The sequence below is a fragment of the Somniosus microcephalus genome, chromosome 3 (assembly GCF_052327205.1).
Source record: "Somniosus microcephalus isolate GS21.2 chromosome 3, FLI_Smic_1.0, whole genome shotgun sequence".
NCBI lineage: Eukaryota > Metazoa > Chordata > Chondrichthyes > Squaliformes > Somniosidae > Somniosus > Somniosus microcephalus.
In genome coordinates, this window is record NC_140989.1 from 350229574 (window position 1) to 350251957 (window position 22384).

The following is a 22384-nucleotide window of genomic DNA, read 5'->3' on the forward strand; positions in this document are numbered from 1 at the left end:
AAACCCCTCAGCAGTTGAATAATTTCAACTCATGACTGCCCATTATTCCGATATTAAATCAGCACTAGAACATAAGAACATATGTAATAGGAGCAGGAGTAGGGCACATGACCCCTCGAGCCTGCTCCGCCATTCAGTAAGATCATGGCTGACCTTCGACCTCAACTCCATTTTCTCACCGATCCCCACATCCCTTGATTCCCTTAGAACAACAACTTGTATTTATATAGCGCCTTTAATGTAGTAAAACATCCCAAGGCGCGTCACAGGAGTGTTATAAAACAATATTTGATGCTGAGCCACATAAGGAGAAATTAGGACAGAAAGCGGCAGGTTTTAAAGAGTGTCTTAAAGGAGGAAAGAGAGGTAGCGAGGCGGAGAGGTTTAGGGAGGGAATTCCAGAGCTTAGGGCCTAGGCAGCTGAAGGCACGGCCACCAATGGTTGAAAGATTAAAATCAGGTATGCTCAAGAGGCCAGAATTAGAGGAGCGCAGATATCTCTGGGGGTTGTGGGGCTGGAGGAGATTACAGAGATAGAGACCAAAATTCTATTTATCTGAGCCTTGAATATACTCAATGACTCAGCATCCACAGCCCTTTCGGGTAGAGAATTCCAAAGGTTCGCTACAATCTGAGTGAAGAAATTCCTCCTTATCTCAGCCTTAAATGGCCGACCCTTATCCTGAGACTATGCCCCCTAGTTCTAAACTCTCCAGCCAAGGGAAACAACCTCTCAGCATCTACCCTGTCAATCCCCATCAGAATCTTACATGTTTCAATGAAATCACTTCTCATTCTTCTAAACTCCAGAGAGTATAGGGCCATTCTACTCACCCTCTCATCATAGGGCAACCTTCTCATCCCAGGAAGCAATCTAGTGAACCTTCGTTGCACCACCTCCAAGGTAAGTATATCCTTCTTTAGATAAGGAGACCAAAACTGTGCACAGTACTCCAGGTGTGGTCTCACCAAAGCCCTGTACAATTGTAGCAAGACTTCCTTACTCTTATACTCCAACCCCCTGGCAATAAAGGCCAACATGCCATTTGCCTTCCAATATATTACAGGTAGACTACCCTTTATCCGGACTTCCGAAAACCGAAACCCTCTAAAAACCGAAGGTTTTTTCGTTCAGCGTAAATCGTGCGTACGACTTACGCTGAACGAAAAAACCTTCGGTTTTTAGAGGGTTCCGGTTGCGGAAGTTCGGATAAAGGGTAAGTCGTGCGCACGACCCCCCGCCGACCCCCCCGCCAACCCCGCCAGCCCCGACAACCGCCGACCCCGCCAGCCCCGACAACCGCCGACCCCGCCAGCCCCGACAACCGCCGACCCCCCCGCGGACCCCGCCAGCCCCGACAACCGCCGACCCCGCCAGCCCCGACAACCGCCGACCCCGCCAGCCCCGACAACCGCCGACCCCCCCCGCGGACCCCGCCGGCCCCGATAACCGCCGACCCCGCCAGCCCCGACAACCGCCGACCCCGCCAGCCCCGACAACTGCCGACCCCCCCGCGTACCCCGCCGGCCCTGACCCCCGCCGACCCCGACTGACTTACGCTGAGCGTCAGCGTAAGTCATGCGCACGACCCCCCGCTGACCCCCCCGCGGACCCCCGCCGACCCACCTTCCGAAATCCGAAATTCTCCTTTATCCGAAACTCGGCTGGTCCCGAGGTTTTCGGATAAAGGATAGTCTACCTGTACCCCCAACCCCATGAGCCCTTATCTTGCACAACAACCTTTTATGTAGCACCTTATCGAATTCCTTTTGGAAAGCCAAATAAACTACATCCCTGGTTCCCCTTTATCTACTCTGCTAGTTACATCCTCAAAAAGCTCTAATAAATTTGTCAAACATAATTTCCCTTTCATAAATCCATGTTGACTCTGCGTAATCATATTATGATTTTCTAAGTGCCCTGTTACCACTTCCTTAATAATGGATTCCAGCATTTTCCCGATAACTGATGTCAGGCTAACTGGCCTGTAGTTCTCTGTTTTCTCTCTCCCCCCTTTCTTGAATAGTGGCATTACATTTGCTACCTTCCAATCCGCTGGGACCATTCTAGAGACTAGGGAATTTTGGAAGATCACAACCAATGCATCCACTGTCTCAGCAGCCACCTCTTTTAGAACCCTAGGATGTAGGCCATCAGATCCAGGGGATTTGTTGGCTTTTAGTCCCATTAATTTCTCTAGTACTTTTTCTCTACTGATATTAATTACTTTAAGTTCCTCACTCTCAATAGCCCCTTGGTTCCCCACTATTTTTGGTATGATTTTTGTGTTTTCTACTGTGAGACAGATACAAAATAGTTGTTTAACATCTCTGCCATTTCCTTATTCCCCATTATAATTTCTCCTGTCTCAGCCTCTAGGGGACCAACGTTTACTTTTGCTACTCTCTTCCTTTTTACATACTTGTAGACGCTCTTACAATCTGTTTTTATATTTCTTGCTAATTTACTATTATATTCTATTTTCTCCCTTTTTATCAATTTTTTGGTCATCCTTTGCTGGTTTATAAAACTCTTCCAATCCTCAGGCTTACTACTATTCTTCGCAATATTATAAGCCTCTTCTTTTAATATAATACTATCCTTAACTTTTTTAGTTAATCACGGAGGGATCACTTTTCCCGTGGAGATTTTATTTCTCAACAGAATGTATATTCGTTGAGCATTTTAAAATATTTCTTTAAATGTTTTGCCACTGCTTATCTTCCATCATACCTTTTAATCTATTTTCCCAATCTACCTTAGTCAACTCACTCCTCATACCTATGTAATTGGTTTTATTTAAGATTAAGACTCTAGGGCCTAGAAATTCATTAAGGCGCTGCCAGCTTTGCGCCCAGTTAACGCCTAAAGAGAGATTTTGCGCCAGAAATGAGTTTGCGCAGATATTCAGCGCAGCGGTATTGGCGGCAGTAGCCGTTAGCGCTGCGCCGGCACCGATGACGTCATCGGTGTGCGCAGTGCCCTGGTTGCGCCCCGAAACCGGCCCGATCCCCATATTTAGTTGCGGCCGCCTCCTCCGAAGCGGCCGCAAACAGCGACCAGAAAACGGGGCCATCCTGCTGCCTTAGTGGGGCGCTTTAAAGCGGAAGGTGCGGCCGGCCGCTTTTTCGGCGGCCGCCTGCCTGCACCTCCTTCCCCGGCCTCCTCCACCCCCCCCCCGCGGCATTGCCGGCTGCTTTCCGCGAGGCCGGCACTTCTCCGTGGTGCCGGGCTCATTTGCCGGCACTATCCAGCGGCGATCTCCCCGTTGCAGGCAGCTCCCCCTTAAGAGAAGGAGGAGGCCTGCAGTACCACAGCCTGCCGCTCCGCAGCGGCTGGCGCAGCGGCGCCAAGAGCGCTGATATTCAGTGTCAGCGCCCCAAGCGGAGGCGGGCACACCCTGGTATAGCACCCGGTTCCGAATTGGGGCGGTAACAATGAATATCTGACGATCGCTATAGGCTTCCCGCCCAGCGCTAACTTTTGGGCGCTAGCCAGCTGGCGGGGCCATAGTGAATTTCTAGGCCTCGTTTCCTACTAAGTATTTCACTCTCAAACCCAACGTGAAATTCTATCATATTATGATCATGCTTCCCTGAGCATTCTTTACTATGAGATTACTAATTAACCCAGTCTTATTACACAATACAAGATCTAAAATAGCATGTTCCCTGGTTGCTTCCATGACCTATTGTTTTAAGAAACCGTCTCGAATGCATTCCATGAACTCTTCCTCCAGATTACCTTTGCCAATTTGATTTGTTCAGTCTATATGAAGATTAAAGTCGCCCACAATTATTGTATTACCTTTGTTACAAGCTCCTAATATTACTCTGTCTATCAGTATAGCCTATAAACTATTCCCACTTGTCTTCTACCCCTTATTATTTATCTCCACCCATACTGATTCTACTTCCTGATCTTCTGAGCCAAGATATTTTCTCACAACTGTCCTTATAGCATCGTTTATTATCAGGGCTACCCACCCCTGCTACCCCATTCCATTCTGTCTGTCTTCTTGAAACATGAAATAACCTGCAATATTTAGTTCCCAACCTTGGTCACCTTGCAACCACATCTCTGTATTGGCTATTAGATCAAACCCATTCATCTCTATTTGTGCTACTAGTTCATCTATCTTGTTACGGATGCTTTGTGCATTCCGATAAAGAGCCTTTAATTTAAATTTTTCACCATTATTCCCTGCTTTGACCTTATTCGCTGATGCACTATTACTGTTAAACTCTCTGACCCTTCCTGTCACACTAAGCTTATCTTTGCCCAAATCACTATACTGCTCTATTGTCTTGACTTTTCTCTTTAGGTTTCTAAATTTCCCCTCACCTGATCCCTCCCACCACTTTTTAGTTTAAAGCCCTATCTATAGCCTAAGTTATTTGATTTGCCCGGACACTAGTCCTAGCCCGGTTTAAGTGGAGTCCATCCCAACGGAACAGTTCCCTCTTTCCCCAGTACTGGTGCCAGTTTCCCATGAATCAAAACCCCTTTCACCCACACCACTCTTTGAGCCACGCATTTAACTCTCTGAACTGCTTGTTCCTATGCCAATTTGCACATGGCTCAGGTAGTAATCCAGAGATTATTACCCTTGAGGTTTGGCTTAGCCATTTAGACCTTAAACTGCCTGAGCAGAACCTCATTCCTAGTTCTACCTATGTCGGTGGTTTCTACGCGGACCACAACAACTGGATCCTCCCCCTCATGCTCCAAGTTCTTTGCCAGCCGTGAGGAGATGTCTTTAACCCGGGCACTGGGCAGGCAACACTGCCTTCGGGACTCTCTTTCATAGTTGCAGAGAACAGTATCTATCCCCCTGACTATACTGTCCCCTACCATTACCATATTCCTTTTTTCTCCCACCATGGTGCTATGGTCAGTTTGTCCATCCTGTCTGCAATCCTTTTTCTCATCCATACAGGTAGCAAGTGCCTTGTGCCTGTTAAACAAGGTCAAGGGCTGAGGCTCCTCCATCACTACAACCTGGGTCCCCATACCTGCCTGAGTCGCAGTCACACCCTTCTGCCCCTGACCACTAACCAGACCTGTACCATAGATACATAGATACATAGAAGATAGGAGCAGGAGTAGGCCATTCGGCCCTTCGTGCCTGCTCCGCCATTTAATGAGATCATGGCTGATCCTTTAATTCAGTATCCCGTCCCCGCCTTCTCTCCGTAACCCTTAACCCCTTTTGCCCGTAGAAATATATCTAATTCCCTCTTAAATATATTTAATGAGTTGGCGTACACTGCCCTCTGTGGCAATGAGTTCCACAGGTTCACCACTCTCTGAGTGAAGAAATTCCCCCTCATCTCTGTCCTAAATGGTTTAGCCCTTATCCTTAAATTATGTCCTCTAGTTCTGTTCTCACCCGCCAAGGGAAACATTCCTTCTGCATCCAGTCTGTCTAGACCTGTCAGAATTTTATACACTTCTATGAGGTCCCCTCTCAATCTTCTAAACTCCAGTGTGTACATCCCTAAACTACATAGTCTCTCCTCATAGGTCATTCCCGCCATTCCTGGTATCAGCCTGGTGAATCGCCGCTGCACCCCCTCCATGGCAAGAACATCCTTCCTCAGATGAGGCGACCAAAACTGTACACAGTACTCGAGGTGTGGTCTCACCAGTGCCCTGTACAGCTGCAGCAAGGTATCCCTGTTCCTGTATTCTAACCCTTTTGCTATGAAGGCCAGCATACCGTTTGCCTTCTTGACCGCCTGTTGCACCTGCATGCTCGCCTTCAGTGACTGGTGTACAAGAACACCCAGGTCTCTCTGTACTTCCCCCTCTCCCAATCTATTGCCATTTAAATAATAATTTGCCCTCCCGTTCCTGCACCCAAGGTGGATAACTTCGCACTTGTCCACATTATAGTGCATCTGCCATTTATCCGCCCAATCGCCCAGTCTGTCCAAATCGCTCTGGAGCTTCCTGGTCTCTTCCTCTGAGCCCACCCCACCTCCTAGTTTAGTGTCGTCTGCAAATTTGGAAATGCTGCATCCGACTCCCTGATCCAGGTCATTAATGTAAATTGTGAACAGCTGGGGGCCCAGGACAGATCCCTGTGGTACCCCACTTGTTACTGCCTGCCATTCAGAAAATGAGCCGTTTATTCCAACTCTCTGTTTTCTATCTGACAGCCAGTTCCCTATCCACGCCAAAACTTTCCCCTTTATCCCATGAGCCTCAATTTTCCATGCTAATCTTTTATGTGGGACCTTATCGAAGGCCTTTTGGAAGTCCAGGTACACCACATCTACTGGCTCTCCCCCATCTATTCTACCAGTTACTCCCTCAAAAAATTCCAATAGATTAGTCAAGCACGATTTACCCTTTGTAAATCCATGTTGACTCTGTCCTATCCTGTCCCCATTTGCTAAGTGCTCCGCTATTTCATCCTTAATGATGGACTCCAGCATTTTGCCCACAACTGATGTAAGGCTTACAGGTCTGTAATTACCTGCTTTTTCCCTACCCCCCTTTTTGAATAGTGGGGTAACGTTAGCTACCCTCCAATCCATCGGCACTGTTCCCGAGTCTAATGAATTCTGAAAAATCATCCTTAGTGCATCCGCTATCTCTAGGGCCACCTCCTTCAGTACCCTAGGATGCATGTTATCAGGCCCTGGGGATTTGTCCACCTTCAATCCCTTTAGCTTCCTTAACACCATATCCTTAGAGATATTGATTTGCGTCAGTTCCTCCTTTGCCAATGTCCCTATTTTCCCCACTACCTAACCTAAACAGTGTGACTGCCTCCTGGAACAATGGGCTGGATTTTGATACTGGAGGCGTGTAGGAGGCGGGACTACAACTTTTGGGGTTGCAGTCCCGCCTCCATCGAGTTGTGGCCAACCCACTCGATTTTCCCTTGATTGACCTTGTTGAGCCTGCCCAGCGGGCTCAGCAGGCCAATTAAGGGCCACCCGGCAACAGGTGACGTCACAGATTGACATTTCATCTGTCAAGAGCTTTTGACAGATGAAATATCAGCGTTTGACAGCTCTTTGAAGCTGTCAAACACTGACCATCTGTACACTAAGTTAATTCCTTCCTCTCAGGCTGATTTAGAAATCTCTCCAGAACAGAAAGCTGAATGCTGCAACTTTTGACAGCTCGCGGCCATTCTGCTTTCTGTGCCGGTGAGATGAGGGACTCCCGAGACCTGAAGGAAGGAAAGCTGTAAAGGTAAGTAAAACTTATTTAAACACTTTACACACACCAAACACACTTACCTCTGCACTCATGCACACATCACTCACCTGAACACCGGACATCTCGAACCCTCCAAGCCCTTCAGCCCGACGGTCCGCCTCGCTAACTTGGCGTGGTTTGGAGCCATCGGGAATCCCACACTTCAGGAATAAAAATAGGGATTAGGCTAAAAACTGCCTGTTAACAGGCAGTTAATTGGCACTAATCCCCTTCCCGCCTCGGGGAAGCGGCTCCCAGCACAGTTCGGGTATCCGCCTCCTTTGAAACTGGCATGGAGGCGGGTTGGGGGCGGGATGGGTTCGTGCCCCCTGATTTCGCGATTTTAACCCCCCACATGCCTCCAATCCCGCCTCAACGGCCCAATGAAAATCGAGCCCAAAGTGTCCAGATAACTCTCCCCCCTCGCTGATGCATCGCAAAGTCTGCAGCTTGGTGGTGACATTTAAATGAGGCCCGAAATAAAATCTGGCTTGGGTGAGCCTCAGGCTTGCATGGACCAGCGTGCTGGGCCATCACTCTGTAAATGATTCACCCGTTTATGTGTGCAGAAGATGGTTAAGGCAGGAGGCTAAGCACCAGAGCCCATACCAGTAAACGCCCAGTGAGTAAGCACATCTCACATAATTCAAATGTCTCACCTCCTGACTTCCCAAAGCCTTTCCACCATCTACAAGGCACAAGTCAGGAGTGTGATGGAATACTCTCCACTTGCCTGGATGAGTGCAGCTCCAACAACACTCAAGAAGCTTGACACCATCCAGGACAAAGCCGCCCGCTTGATTGGCACCCCATCCACCACCTTAAACATTCACTCCCTCCACCACCAGTGTACCGTGGCTGCAGTGTGTACCATCTACAAGATGTACTGCAGCAACTCGCCAAGGCTTCTTCGGCAGCATCTCCCAAAACCCGCGACCTCTTCCACCTAGAAGGACAAGGGCAGCAGACGCATGGGACCACCACCACCTCCAAGTTTCCCTCTAAGTCATACACCATCCTGACTTGGAAGTATATCACCGATCCTTCGTCGTCGCTGGGTCAAAATCCTGGAACTCCCTCCCTAACAGCACTGTGGGAGTACCTTCACCACACGGACTGCAATGGTTCAAGAAGGCAACTCACCACCACCTTTGCAAGGGCAATTAGGGATGGGTAATAAATGCTGGCATTGCCAGCGACGTCCACATCCCATGAACGAATAAAAAAACATTCAAATCCCAAGCTGTCCCATTTTAGGATTGCAAAGTATCATTATGTACACTGAGTTAACAATAATAGTGTGAATTCAAAAACCATATTCCATTATCAATTGTACAGAAATAAGGAAAACAAACACAGTACCATTGGGGATGATGTGATGCAGAGACAGCAGGGTCAGAAACGAAAATGCTAGAGACAACTACCTCCTCCCCCCATTCCACACATGTGGGGTTGCACACAGAAATGGAAATCCCTTTGCTTTAATCTGAAATTCACGCATTCTCAACATCAGGTCTGAACCGAGCTGTGGTGTAAAGGGTTGTGTGTGGCTTTGAGATTCTACATTACAACCCTCCAATTGTCTAATCAATTAATACTTCAAATAGCTATTATAGAGACTAGTTACAGCTAGCTTATGTTGCGTGTTACCCTGGTAAGTGCACATTGAATCTTGCATTACAGAAATATTAGAGCTTGGAAAATCTGTGATGCCACTGGTGCCAAGTGTAGTGGGGTGGCACTTTCAATTGGTCCATATCCCAGGGATGGAGTCATTACCATAATAGGGTTGGGTGTTCATGTCTGTAGGGGTACAAGAGAGACGTCTGTCCCACTGAGGCAGCTGAAAGTCAGAACAGCAACCTACTGCCCTGATAGGGTGAGCCAAAGGCCAGGATTAGGCCAAAGACAAGAGGTCAGGAATTATTTTATTTTTAAAATGGGTTGTATGGCCCCTGCAACACTGGCAATTGACCCTTCTGGGATCGATTTGCATCTCCCTTTGTTGCTTCAGGCTCCACTTTTTGCCTGAAGTGGGATCTATGCCTGCTTTACACAGACATAGGTCCCACTGGGGCTATTAGAGGTTTCCAGGCAGAATTCCTGGGTGCGCCTTTGGAAAACCCCCACAAAAGTGCTGGATATTCTTTCCTTACTGTTTGCTGCATAAACACATCGTGAGACTAACCATCCTTTCGGTGCCAGCCTGTCACGTCAGAAGGATGTAAGCTATAAGCAGTCAGCAGATAATAGCCACTTGATTGTGTGTGTGTGTGAGATCCATTAAGAGACAATAAGCAGATGTGCAGCAGCATCTACTTCCGCCTTATGGATCAAGGACTAATTAATAGAAAGAACTGTAACCAAATTGTATTAACTTTTGTAGACAACTGGGGTGATCTTTTTTTTCCCCACACTTAGACACGACAAACACGTACCACTCTTTAACCTATCATAGAAAAAGATAAAACTTAACATGAAATCCTTATATATTTCGACCTGGAATATCCAAGGTCTACGCTCTTCACTGCGAGAAGTGAAGAGTAGGACCCCAGAGTTCATAGAGGAAACTAAAGATCTAGATATTATCATTTTACAGGAAACTTGGTATAAAGGAAAAGGACACACCGGCTGTCCCCAAGGGTACACTGAGCTAGTGGTCCCCTCCAATAAATTACCAAGTGTAACCCAAGGCAGAGACTCCGGAGGCATACTGATCTGGTTTAAAACAGAACTTAAGAATTACATCAAATTTATAAAAAAGGGCGAAAACCATATGTGGCTCAAACTTGAGAGGGAGATTATCTCAAACACCCAAGATGTTTACATTTGCGCACTTTATATCCCTCCAATCGATTCCCCGTACTACAAAGAGGACACCTTCTCCAACATGGAGGGGGAAATTATCCAATACCAGGCCCAGGGGAACGTGTTGATCTGTGGGGACCTCAATTCAAGAACGGGCGAAGAACCAGACTTCACCAATAATCAGGGAAACAATTACGTATTCGGGAATAACCACTTTGACATCCCTTCCCTTCCATACAGGCATAACTGCGACAAGCAGTCAAATACCAACGGTAAACAGCTACTACAGCTCTGTCGAAACCTGGGTCTGTACATTGTCAATGGTAGGTTCATAGGAGACCTCCTAGGAAGATCGACCTACTGCTCACCTCTTGGCTGCAGCACAGTAGACTATATGATTACAGACTTGGACCCATCCTCTTTCAGAGCATTCACAGTCAAACCACAAACAACACTGTCAGATCACAGTCAAATTACTATGTTTCTCAAAAAGACAGAAACAAACAACATAGAAACACAACCCAGTAAACTGTACAACACCAAAAAATCGTACAGATGGGCCAAAAACGACACGGAAAAATACCAGAAAACAATTAGCAATGCATCAACTCAAGCTCTCTTAGACACCTTTCTGGATAACATATACACTCACAATAAAGAAGGCGTAAACCGGGCAGTTAGTAAACTAAACAATATTTTTGATAATTTGGCAACAAATGCAAACTTGAAAGCTCGCAAGAACAAACCCAAAACAAAAAACTATGAAAAATGGTTTGACCATGATTGCCATAACATGAGGAAAAAACTTAGAAAACTATCAAACCAAAAACACAGACATCCAGAAAACGAGGAATTACGCCTTACTTATTGTCAGACGCTAACACAATACAGAAACACACTCAGGACCAAAAAAGAGCAATTTATTAAGAATACACTCAGCTCCATGGAGGAATCCATTGAGTCGAATTGTTTCTGGGACAACTTGAAAACACTACACAAAAAACAACACGACGATTTGTCCATTCAAAATGGGGACACATGGGTAAACCACTTTGAAAAATTATACCAGAAAAACACACTAGGACCAGAGCAACACCAAATACGCAAAAAACTTGAAAAGCTTGAAATGGCCATAAAAGATAACCAAAACCCGCTAGACGCCATAATAACAGAAAAAGAACTTCTTGAAAAACTCAAGGACCTGCGACCAGGAAAAGCTTGCGGGACAGACGGCATACTAAACGAGATGATTAAACACGCAGACGACAAACTGAAACTGGCTATCCTAAAACTCTTCAACTTGGTTCTGAGTGTCGGTTATTTCCCTGACATCTGGAACAAAGGACTCATAACACCCATATACAAAAGTGGGGACAAAATCGACCCAAACAACTATCGAGGCATCTGTGTAAACAGTAACCTGGGGAAGGTATTCTGTAGCATCATAAACAAAAGACTTATAAACTTCCTTGAAGAGCACAATGTCTTGAGTAAAAGCCAAATTGGATTCCTGCCAAACTATAGAACATCCGATCATATCTTCACCCTACAGACCCTAATTGACAAACACGTTCACCATAACAAAAGCAAAATCTACGCATGCTTTGTAGATTTCCAGAAGGCTTTCGACTCCATCTGGCATGACGGTTTATTCCTGAAACTTATCGAAAGCGGGGTAGGAGGTAAAACATATGATATAATTAAATCAATGTATACAAACAATAAATGTGCAGTTAAAATTGGAGACAAACAAACAAAATACTTCCCACAGGGGCGGGGGGTGACGCAGGGCTCGCCAATCTCACCGACACTCTTTAATATTTACATTAATGGATTGGCAAAACTACTTGAACAATCTACAGCACCCGGCCTCACCCTATATGAATCCAAGGTTAAATTCCTCCTCTATGCCGACGACCTGGTTCTGCTGTCACCAACTAAGGAGGGTCTACAGCAGAACCTGGACCTGCTGGAGTCGTACTGCCAGACTTGGGCCCTGACAATAAATCCCCAAAAAACCAAAGTCCTTGTGTTCCAGCAAAGATCCAAACAATATGGACCCACAATAAATTTCACAGTAGGAACAACCAAAATTGAACAAACCACTCACTACACATACTTGGGCTTAAAAATCAGTTCTACGGGAAACTTCAAACTGGCTGTGAATGAACTGAAAGAGAAAGCAAGAAGGGCTTTCTATGCCATCAAAAAATCAATCCAAATAGAAATCCCAATTAGCATTTGGCTCAAAATTTTCAAATCAGTAATTGAACCAATTGCACTCTATGGCAGTGAGGTCTGGGGACCACTAACACAACAAGATTTTGCAAAATGGGACAAACACCCAATTGAGATCCTACATGCGGAATTCTGTAAAAGTATCCTCCGGACTCAAAGGAAAACAGTAAACAACGCATGCAGGGCGGAACTAGGCCAATACCCATTAATAATCACTATCCAAAAAAGAGCCACCAAATTTTGGAATCACCTACAAATGAGCAACCCCCAATGCTATCACTACGACGCCCTGAAATGCCAAGAGCTGACCATAAAGAAGAATACCCTCAGTCAACTAGTCCTGGGACTCAATAAAGTAACTAATAACAATACTAACAATAACCAGCCCCAGGACAGTGACAGGGTAACACAAAGAATTCGACCCAACACAATCGTCACTAAGCAAAAGGAAAAATATCTGTCATATTGGGCAGAAACAACAAAAACCCAAAGCAAACTCAATTGCTACTTGGCCCTAAACAGACAATACAACATAGCTGATTACCTGACCATGGTAAAGGATAACAAACTGAGAAGAACCTTGACAAGGTACAGACTTAGCGAACATAGCCTAGCGATCGAAAAAGGCAGACACAGGCAGACCAGGCTGCCAAGAGAAGACAGGATATGCTCTCACTGCAGTCAGGGAGTAGTTGAGACAGAGATGCACTTCCTCACAGCCTGTGGAAAATATCAGGGCATCAGAGAGAATTTCTATCAAAAATTCTCACAAATATGCCCTGAATTCAGAAATCTGACTGACAACCAAAAACTCCCATTCCTACTGGGGGAGGAGAGAAGCTGTGTAACACTGGCGGCACACTATGTTACAGCTTGCCATGAACAGAGGGACAACCAGTAAACTAAGACAAGAGTATATATAAACAAGGCGAAAATATATTTATAAACTCAGGGATATACCTGTTTATACACTGTATGAATGGAACCGCGTTTATGTGTTCAACCATAAATGTATTTTGATGCTTTGGCAACATAAGATGTACCTTATCATGCCAATAAAGCGATTTGTATTGTATTATTGTATTGAGAGTGTCTGTGTGTGTATCTGTGTCTGCCTAAGCGTCAGTGACAGTTACAATAAAATCACAAGATAGAATTGATGTTAACAGTCACAGAGAGATACCACAGGAGGGATTTCAATTCCCTCAGCCTGGCGGAAACGGCATAGAACGGGAGTTAACTTCCAAATGGTATGCTCACCCTTCATTTCCCTCCCTATGGCTATTTTAATCCAGCGGTTTTTGTGGGTGCCTGAGGCACACGCCTGACCCAGACAAGAGCCTCATAAAATAGCATTAGCGTCCTATCTAAGCTATTTTAACTGCCTACTGAGCAAGGTATCCACCGTGGATGGCCTGCTGACTAAAACCTAGTGACACCCAGCTGAAGCCCTGTAAGGCAAGTGTAAAACCTATTGCTGAGGCGCAGGAGTGCTCCTCTGGGCCCCACAGCGAATGTTTAGGACACTGCATGTCTGGACTCCTCTTCCCCCTCCCTCCTGAATCTCACCATAATTCCCTTGGCTTCTGGCCTGGCGATCACTGGGCCACCTGATCTTTACAGGCCCCACAGACGGTGAGCTTCATCTGGACAATAACAAAATACTGCGGATGCTGGAAATCTGAAATAACAACAGCAAGTGCTGGAAACACTCAGCAGGTCAGGCAGCATCGAGGAGAGAGAAACAGAGTCAACGTTTCGGGTCGAGGACCCTTCGTCCGAACTGGAAAAGGTAGAAGAGAGATTTTTAAACAGGAGCAGAGAGGAGGGGAGGAAAGAACAAAGGGAAGGTCTGTGACAGGATGGGAGGCAGGAGCGATTGACTGACAAAAGGAATGATGGTGCAAGGCAAAAAGAGAGGTAATGGGACAAGTTAAAAAACAAAAGATGGCTCTAGATGAGGTGTGAATGATAATGGCAGCAACATTAACAGCTGCCATGTGAGGAAACAAGAGAAAAAAATATATAAAGAAATGCAGGGGCCAATTTATAGTCTGAAATTGTTGAGCTCAATGTTAAGTCCAGGAGGCTGAAAAGTGCCTAATAGAAAGATGAGGTGAGTTTCATCTGGACACCAGTTTCAGGTGGGCAGCTAACCAGCAGATGTTAATAAGATCCAACTGTTAAAATGGACCGGGCCTCCCACTGCAGCTCCTGGTTGGGCAACCTGCGCGTCCCACTGTCTTCCCACTTGGGATGTTAAAATGCCGCCTTACCTTGCATCACCAGAGAGTGGGAGAAAAGTGAAATATTCAACTGCTCTCAAAGGGTAGAGTGGTACCACCAACGCTGCCTCCGCAAGATCCTGCAAATCCATTGGCAGGATAGGCGCACCAACGTCAATGTTCTTGCTCAGGCCAACATCCCCAGCATCGAAGCTCTGACCACGCTCAATCAGCTCCGATGGACGGGTCACATTGTCTGCATGCCCGATACGAGACTCCCAAAACAAGCGCTCTACTCGGAGCTCCGGCACGGCAAGAGAGCCCCAGGTGGGCAGAGGAAACGCTTCAAGGACACCCTCAAAGCCTCCTTGAAAAAGTGTAACATCCCCACCGACACCTGGGAATCCCTGGCCCAAGACCGCACAAAGTGGAGGAGAAGTATCCGGGAAGGCGCCGAACACCTCGAGTCTCTTCACCGGGAGCAAGCGGAAGCCAAGCGCAGGCAGCGCAAGGAGCGCACGTCAGCCCAAGCACCCCACCCACCCGCCCCTTCAACCACCGCCTGCCCCACCTGTGACAGAGACTGTAGGTCCCGCATTGGACTCATCAGTCACCTGAGAACTCATTTTTAATGTGGAAGCAAGTCATTTTCGGTTCCGAGGGACTGCCTAAGAAAAAGAAGAGAAGAGTTGGACATGAGATTGATTGCATTGCAAGCCTTGCTGTGTTAAATAATCAATAATTATTAATGCAACTAATTGGTTGAGAATCAATTGTTTCTTCATGCGGGGTAAGATGTTCATGATTGGCATCCAATACGTTGAGATGTAGCTTTTATTAAATGTAAAGCACATCTCTGTGGAAGCTCTCAGTTTTGCCCATGTCCCTGGCCTCTATTTGTCCCTACCTCTCTCTCTTTTCCCTGTCCATCTGCCTTCATTTGCTAGGTAGAACCGCTCATTTAAAACAATTTTTAAAGATGAAATACGGCAGCTGCTTTCGGAAAAAATAATAATTGTACCATTGTGAGTTCTATTTTGGAGGCCATCAAAGAAAGAGTCAGATTCGTACCACAGGGCTCTATGAACAGAGCGACCTTTTTTTTGTTAAACCAGCACTTCAGAGGCACAGTACTATAATTACAGCATCAGGACTTTTAGTAACTCACTGTTTTGCTTTGCTGGTCTGAATACACGTGGACTAGCGACTTTCCAATATTCTTATCATATCATGTGGTGATTAGTAGACAATGTATAAATAGCTATCAAAAGAACAATTTTATGGCCACACTCATTGGGCTCGATTTTGCCATGGGGCGGGCTGGGGGCGTGTCAGCCGCTTTTCGTGTTAGCCACCCGACTTCAATTTGATGTGGGAAATGTTGTGTATGTACCTTTAAGGGAATAACTGGTCTTAGACTGCAGTACCGGCAGTGACCACCCCTGTATAAAAGGCCCTAGCAGGCTTCTGTAGTTTCAGTTTCAAGCTGCCTCTTGTTCAGTAAAGTACCTGTTAAACTGTTCTCCCGAAGTCCGTGTATTATTGAGGCGCGGACTTTACAATGGCGACGAGTAAGTTCGAACTCACCTGCAGTGTGGCATCATCTCACGGGTATCTCGCCTGAAAGGAAAGTCCTGGAAGGTCGTAGTCTGAGCAACGGGCGTCGACCGAGGGCAACCACCCAAAGAATCCATCGGTGTTTGGAGAATTGCGGGAGAGACTGTGGTTCCAGCGAATCGTGCTGGTAGCAGGTAGCGCGCTGACCCTTCCGGACTGCGGCGGGCTCAAGCTCGATCGAGCGGCTCTACAAATCGGGCCGCGCAGCGTCGCCGGGAAAAGAAAACAAGAGAGAGGGTGGAGCGCACAGGGCGCGGTCGGTGCTCGAGAACAGGACAGCGGAGAGAAACTAAACGGGGGGGAAGGAAAGGGAGACGCGCCGAAGCTGCGGGTCGCCGCCATTACCCCGTAGAACGCTAGGAGCAGCGTGGCAGTAAGGGGAAGAAGCAAAAGCGCGGGAGGCGCCATTTTATCCCGTTGGGGAAGAAGCAAAAGCGCGGGAGGCGCCATTTTATTCTATTGGGGAAGAAGCAAAAGCGCGGGAGGCACCATTTTAAATCGCCCAAGATGCCGAAAAGTGGCAGTATCACTGCTTTTGACAACGAGGTAGAAGACTGGACCACGTATGTGGAAAGAATTGAAGTGTACTGCAAGGCAAATGAGGTGGCTGATGGAAAGAGGGCGTCGGTATTATTAAATCTGATGGGTGCGAGTACGTACGGCCTATTGCGGAATTTAATTACCCCAGCTAAACCAATGGAGAAAAGTTTTGAGGAGATTGTTCATATCTTACAGGAACATCTAAGCCCTACACCACTGCTGATAGCAGAAAGATTCAAGTTCCATAAAAGAAACCAGCACAAAGATGAGAGTAATGCTGACTATCTTACGGAACTACGCAAGTTATCGGAGCACTGCCAGTTCGGAGCAGGACTGGCAGACACCTTACGGGATAAGTTTGTCTGCAGGCTCCAGAGTGAAGGAACCCAGAAACGACTACTTTCAAAAAAGGACCTGACGCTAGAACAGGCTTTCAGCGTGGCAGTATCCTATGAAGCAGCAGCACGGGGAGCTGCGGAAATACAACAGAAACCACAAGAATACAGCGCTAACGAAATGGCGTATGGAGCCGAAAAGTGCTATCGCTGCAGCAGAACAACCCATGAGCAGAAGGACTGCTGGGTTAAAGACAAAATATGCAGGCAATGCGGGAAAATGGGACATATTGCAAGAGTCTGCAGGTCGGGAAAGAAGACCAACATGACAAGAACTACTAAGGAACAGTACAGGAAAGTAAAGAAACTGACAGATAGTAGTTCAGAAGATCAGGAGAGTGATAAGGACTCCGGGAGCAGGCGACTAAGTTGTTTAAAGTTACACAACGTGATCGCAAAAGAAGATCACCGAACCATTTGGATCACCCTCATGATAGCAGGGTCCCCAGTGAAGATGGAATTGGACACAGGATCAGCCCTAACTGTCATGAATCGACGAGACTATGAGCGGCTATTCTCACACATACCCTTAAAGGACACTGTAATGATATCAGCAAATAGTGATGTTATTTGCCTGTTTGATTATCATGTCTTACCAGCATAGTTGCCTGATTGATTGCTTGTGCCTGACCAGCAGAGGTCATGTGACCGAGACAAGCAAGGCAGTTCAGTTTGGCTTCGGTTTCGTGCTAGAGGCATCACAACATCGTGTCTCCTGTAAAAGCTGTATAAAAGAGTTGAACAGACTTTAGATTAAAACTCATTCTCTTTCATAAATGTCTCATCATTGAACCCACAAAGAAATCAATACATGGTGTCAGAAGTGATTGAAAGAGATGAAGAGAAAATATCTGAAGTTAAATCAGCTCTCCACAAATTAGCAAGCCAAAAGAGAACGTCGTTGCTTACCATTGGAGAATAGCTAACGAAGTGAAAAAATGGAAGGTTTACATCCACCGGCGACGCTTCAGTTGACAGGTAATGTGGCTGAAAATTGGAGGAGATTCAAACAACGTGTAGAGTTGTATTTAGCGGCAATCGGAGCTGACGAGAAAAGTAATAAAAGGAAATCGTCACTGTTCTTACATGTCGTGGGTGATGAAGCGCTGGAGGTGTATAATAATTTCACATTCACTGCTAATGGAGACAAAATGAAGCTAGATAAAATAATGGAACAGTTTGAGGCCTACTGCATACTTAAAGGTAACGTGACGTTTGAGAGGCACAGATTTTTCACATGTGTACAGAAAACGGGTGAGACTATTGATCAGCATGTGACTGAACTGAGAAACAGAAGCAAATCGTGTGAATTTGGGGGACTGACAGACTCGCTGATAAAAGACAGACTGGTGTGTGGTATTCCAGATAATGGTCTAAGGGAAAGACTGCTAAGAGAGCAAGATCTAGACCTGGGAAAAGCCATAGCACTGTGTAGGGCTACAGAAACTGTGAAGTCGCAGGCAAAGGAGCTGTTCAGTGACAGTAGCTGCAACGTGGATGCAGTGAGTAAGAACGGACACAAACCGTTTAACAAAAAGAGCGCCAATGTGAAAAAAGAGGCGTGGCCAGCGAACGAAAATGAAAGGGACAATCGAAAGCCATGTAGTCGATGCGGTACACAGCATCCACCAAAAAAGTGTCCAGCATATGGTAAAAAATACAATAGTTGCAACAAGAACAACCATTATGCCCGTTGCTGTAAGAACCAAATGCAACAAAGCAAGGTCCATGCAATAGATGAAAGCGAGATAGAGGAGTTCAATGTAGATGTTGTGTCTGAAAACAAAGAAGAAGAAAGAGACTGGATGTTGACACTAAAAGTGAATGACATACACATTCCATTTAAATTGGATACTGGAGCACAAGTTAATGTGATATCAGAGACTGAATTTAAGAAAATTAGACCCAGACCAAAGATACATGGAATAAAAGTGAAAGTGACAGGCTACACAGGTGCTGATATACCAGTGAAAGGAAGATGCATTGTCAAAGTAACACACAAGGACAGAGAGCACACGCTAGCATTAATCGTGGTGCCAAAGGATGTGCAAGCCATACTAGGTTTAAAAGCCTGTGAGAGACTGAACCTGGTAAAGAGAGTCCTCGTTGTGGAAAGCGAAGGAGAGACAGTCTATGATGAACTGAATGTTGCGTACACACCGGGTAAGCTGATGTATACAGCAGACACGTTGTCCAGAGCTGTTGACCCAGGAGAGCCCGCAAACACAGTGAAAAGACTGAAGTACAAGGCAAAAGACAGTGGAACTGACTTCTACCAAAGCATGCTTGTATACCGCACAACGCCACTCGAGTGTGGTATGTCACCAGCCCAACTCCTGATGGAACGTCGGCTAAGGTCAAACCTACCCATCCCGGAGAACCTCCTGAAAACAAAAGAGAGGGAGAAAGTGAGGAAGTTCAAAGAACAACAGAAAGAAAAGCAAAAGTACTACTATGACAGAGGAACACAAAACCTACCTGAACTCCACACTGGTGACCAAGTAAGGTTGAAAGACAAAACAAACACATGGACTCAGAAGGGAACTGTCCTGAGTGAAGTTCAACCAAGATCATACACCATTCAGACAGATGAGGGTGCTGTTCTGAGAAGAAATCGTCGAGATCTTCTCATGGGACCAGCCACAGCAGGTCAAGAGACTGATACTGTTGAACAACCTGATCACACAGCTGAGAACACATCATCTGAGGCAACAACTCAGATTCAAGGACAATCAATCAGAAAATCCTCAAGACACGTGAAGCCTCTTGAGAGACTCATTGAGCAAATTTAAGGACTATTGTTATAGAAGGAAGTAATGTTATCGTATTCTTTCTTTAAGTTCTAGTGTATTTACATATTTCATGTGAACACACAAAGCAAGGTTAAAAAACCTTGATCATGATAATGATAATGTAAGTTCATTAAGTGTTACAGTTAAAATGCAGATTAATACAAAGAAAACATGTTGTTAGTTAAAAGTAAAATACTTTTGTTTTAAGAAAAGGAGATGTAATGATATCAGCAAATAGTGATGTTATTTGCCTGTTTGATTATCATGTCTTACCAGCATAGTTGCCTGATTGATTGCTTGTGCCTGACCAGCAGAGGTCATGTGACCGAGACAAGCAAGGCAGTTCAGTTTGGTTTCGGTTTCGTGCTAGAGGCATCACAGCATCGTGTCTCCTGTAAAAGCTGTATAAAAGAGTTGAACAGACTTTAGATTAAAACTCATTCTCTTTCATAAATGTCTCATCATTGAACCCACAAAGAAATCAATACAGACACTTCCATTGTATTGAAGACATACACGGGGCAAAAGGTCTACCCCAGAGGAAAAATAAGGGTGCCAGTTGAATATAACGGAAAGGAAACACAGAAACTATACATGTATATACTACGAGATGGAGGACCACCATTATTGGGACGTGAATGGATCCGAAGACTACAATTGGATTGGCATTCCATTCTGGCACTAACTGTGACTGACAAAAAAGATGATGACGTCGCACCTGGACGTCTGTCACAAATTCTAACTGACGCGGAAGAGGTGTTCCAACAAGGACTCGGGACTCTAAAAGGAGTAAAGGCAACCATAAAGATTGAGGATAACGCAACCCCAACATTTTTCAAGACCAGACCGGTGCCATACACGATACGCCCAGCTGTGGAAGCTGAACTGGAGAGTCTGGAGTGTTCGGGGGTGCTGTCTAAGGTGGACTGGAGCGAGTGGGCCACACTCATCGTTCCTGTAATGAAGAAAGCATTGAGCAGCATGCCTGGGGAGCCAAGGAAGGTTCGCATCTGTGGGGACTTCAAGGTGACTGTGAACCCAGTCCTGCACACAGTACAGTATCCGCTTCCGCGGATAGAAGATATTTTCGCCTCAGTATCTGGAGGGAAGCGTTTTACAAAGATTGACCTGGCTCAAGCGTATCTACAAATGGAGGTGGAAGAAGCATCTAGGAAATACCTCACGATAATCACTCACAAAGGCCTTTACCAGTACAATCGACTGGTATTTGGGGTAGCATCGGCCCCGGCTATGTGGCAGAGGGCAATGGAACAAGTCCTGCAAGGGATCCTGGGGATCCAGTGTTATTTGGACGACGTCCTGGTTACGGGCGAAAATGACAATGAACACCTTGCCAACCTGGAACAGGTGCACACGAGATTTCAGGAATATGGGCTATGAGCCAACCGTCCCAAATGCGAGTTCTTCAGGAGACAAATCTCGTATTGTGGCCACATGATTGATGAGGAAGGGTCGCCGGACAAGATTGAGGCTGTAGTCAAGGCTCCAGCACCAGAAAATGTGTCGCAACTGAGGTCGTTCCTCGGGTTGGTGAACTACTACCATAAGTTCTTGCCGAATTTATCTACAATTCTGCACCCACTGAACGCCCTCCTTCAAACTGGTGTAACATGGAACTGGAGTGATGAGTGTAAGCATGCCTTTCAGGAATGTAAATGCCAAATCACTTCAAAAGAAGTATTGGCCCACCACAACCCAACACTACCGATTCGGTTGGCATGTGATGCGTCACCTTACGGCATTGGAGCGGTGCTGTCACACAAATTCCGTGACGGTTCAGAGAGGCCAATAGCCTTTGCATCGCGCTCGCTAACCTCAGCTGAGCGTAACTACGCCCAGATTGACAGGGAGGCCCTCAGCCTGGTGTGGGGGGTGAAGAAGTTCAATCACTATCTGCACGGGCAGAAATTCACCCTACTGACTGATCATCAACCCCTGGTCTCAATTTTTAACCCAAAGAAGGGCGTTCCGGTGATGACGCGCAACGGCTGCAAAGATGGTCACTTTTTCTAGGGGCACATCAGTATGACATAGGGTACAAAGGTACGAAACAACATGGAAACGCTGATGGGCTGTCACGCCTACCGTTGCCTACGGAGGAAGAAGCACCTGCAGTGGACCCTGTTGAGATATTCCATGCGACTATAGTCGAATGTCTACCTGTTACAAACTCAAGTATAGAGAAGGAGACCCGAAATGACCCGACACTCTCTCGGGTCTATGATTTGACGACGAAGGGATGGCCAGCATATGGCGACTCACTGTTGCCAGCATTCTCGCCAAGGAGGGAACAGCTGTCAGTGTGCCGGGGAACCTTGATGTGTGGATCCCGAGTGGTAATTCCACCCAAGTTGAGAGATAGAGTACTCAATGAGCTTCACGAGGGTCATCTGGGAGGGGTAAAAATGAAGAGCCTAGCCAGGGCGTTTGTGTGGTGGCCGGGAATCAATAAAGAAATTGAGGATATGACCAAGAGATGCACAGGATACCAGAAGGTCAAAAACGCTCCACCACAGGCCCCGCTACATC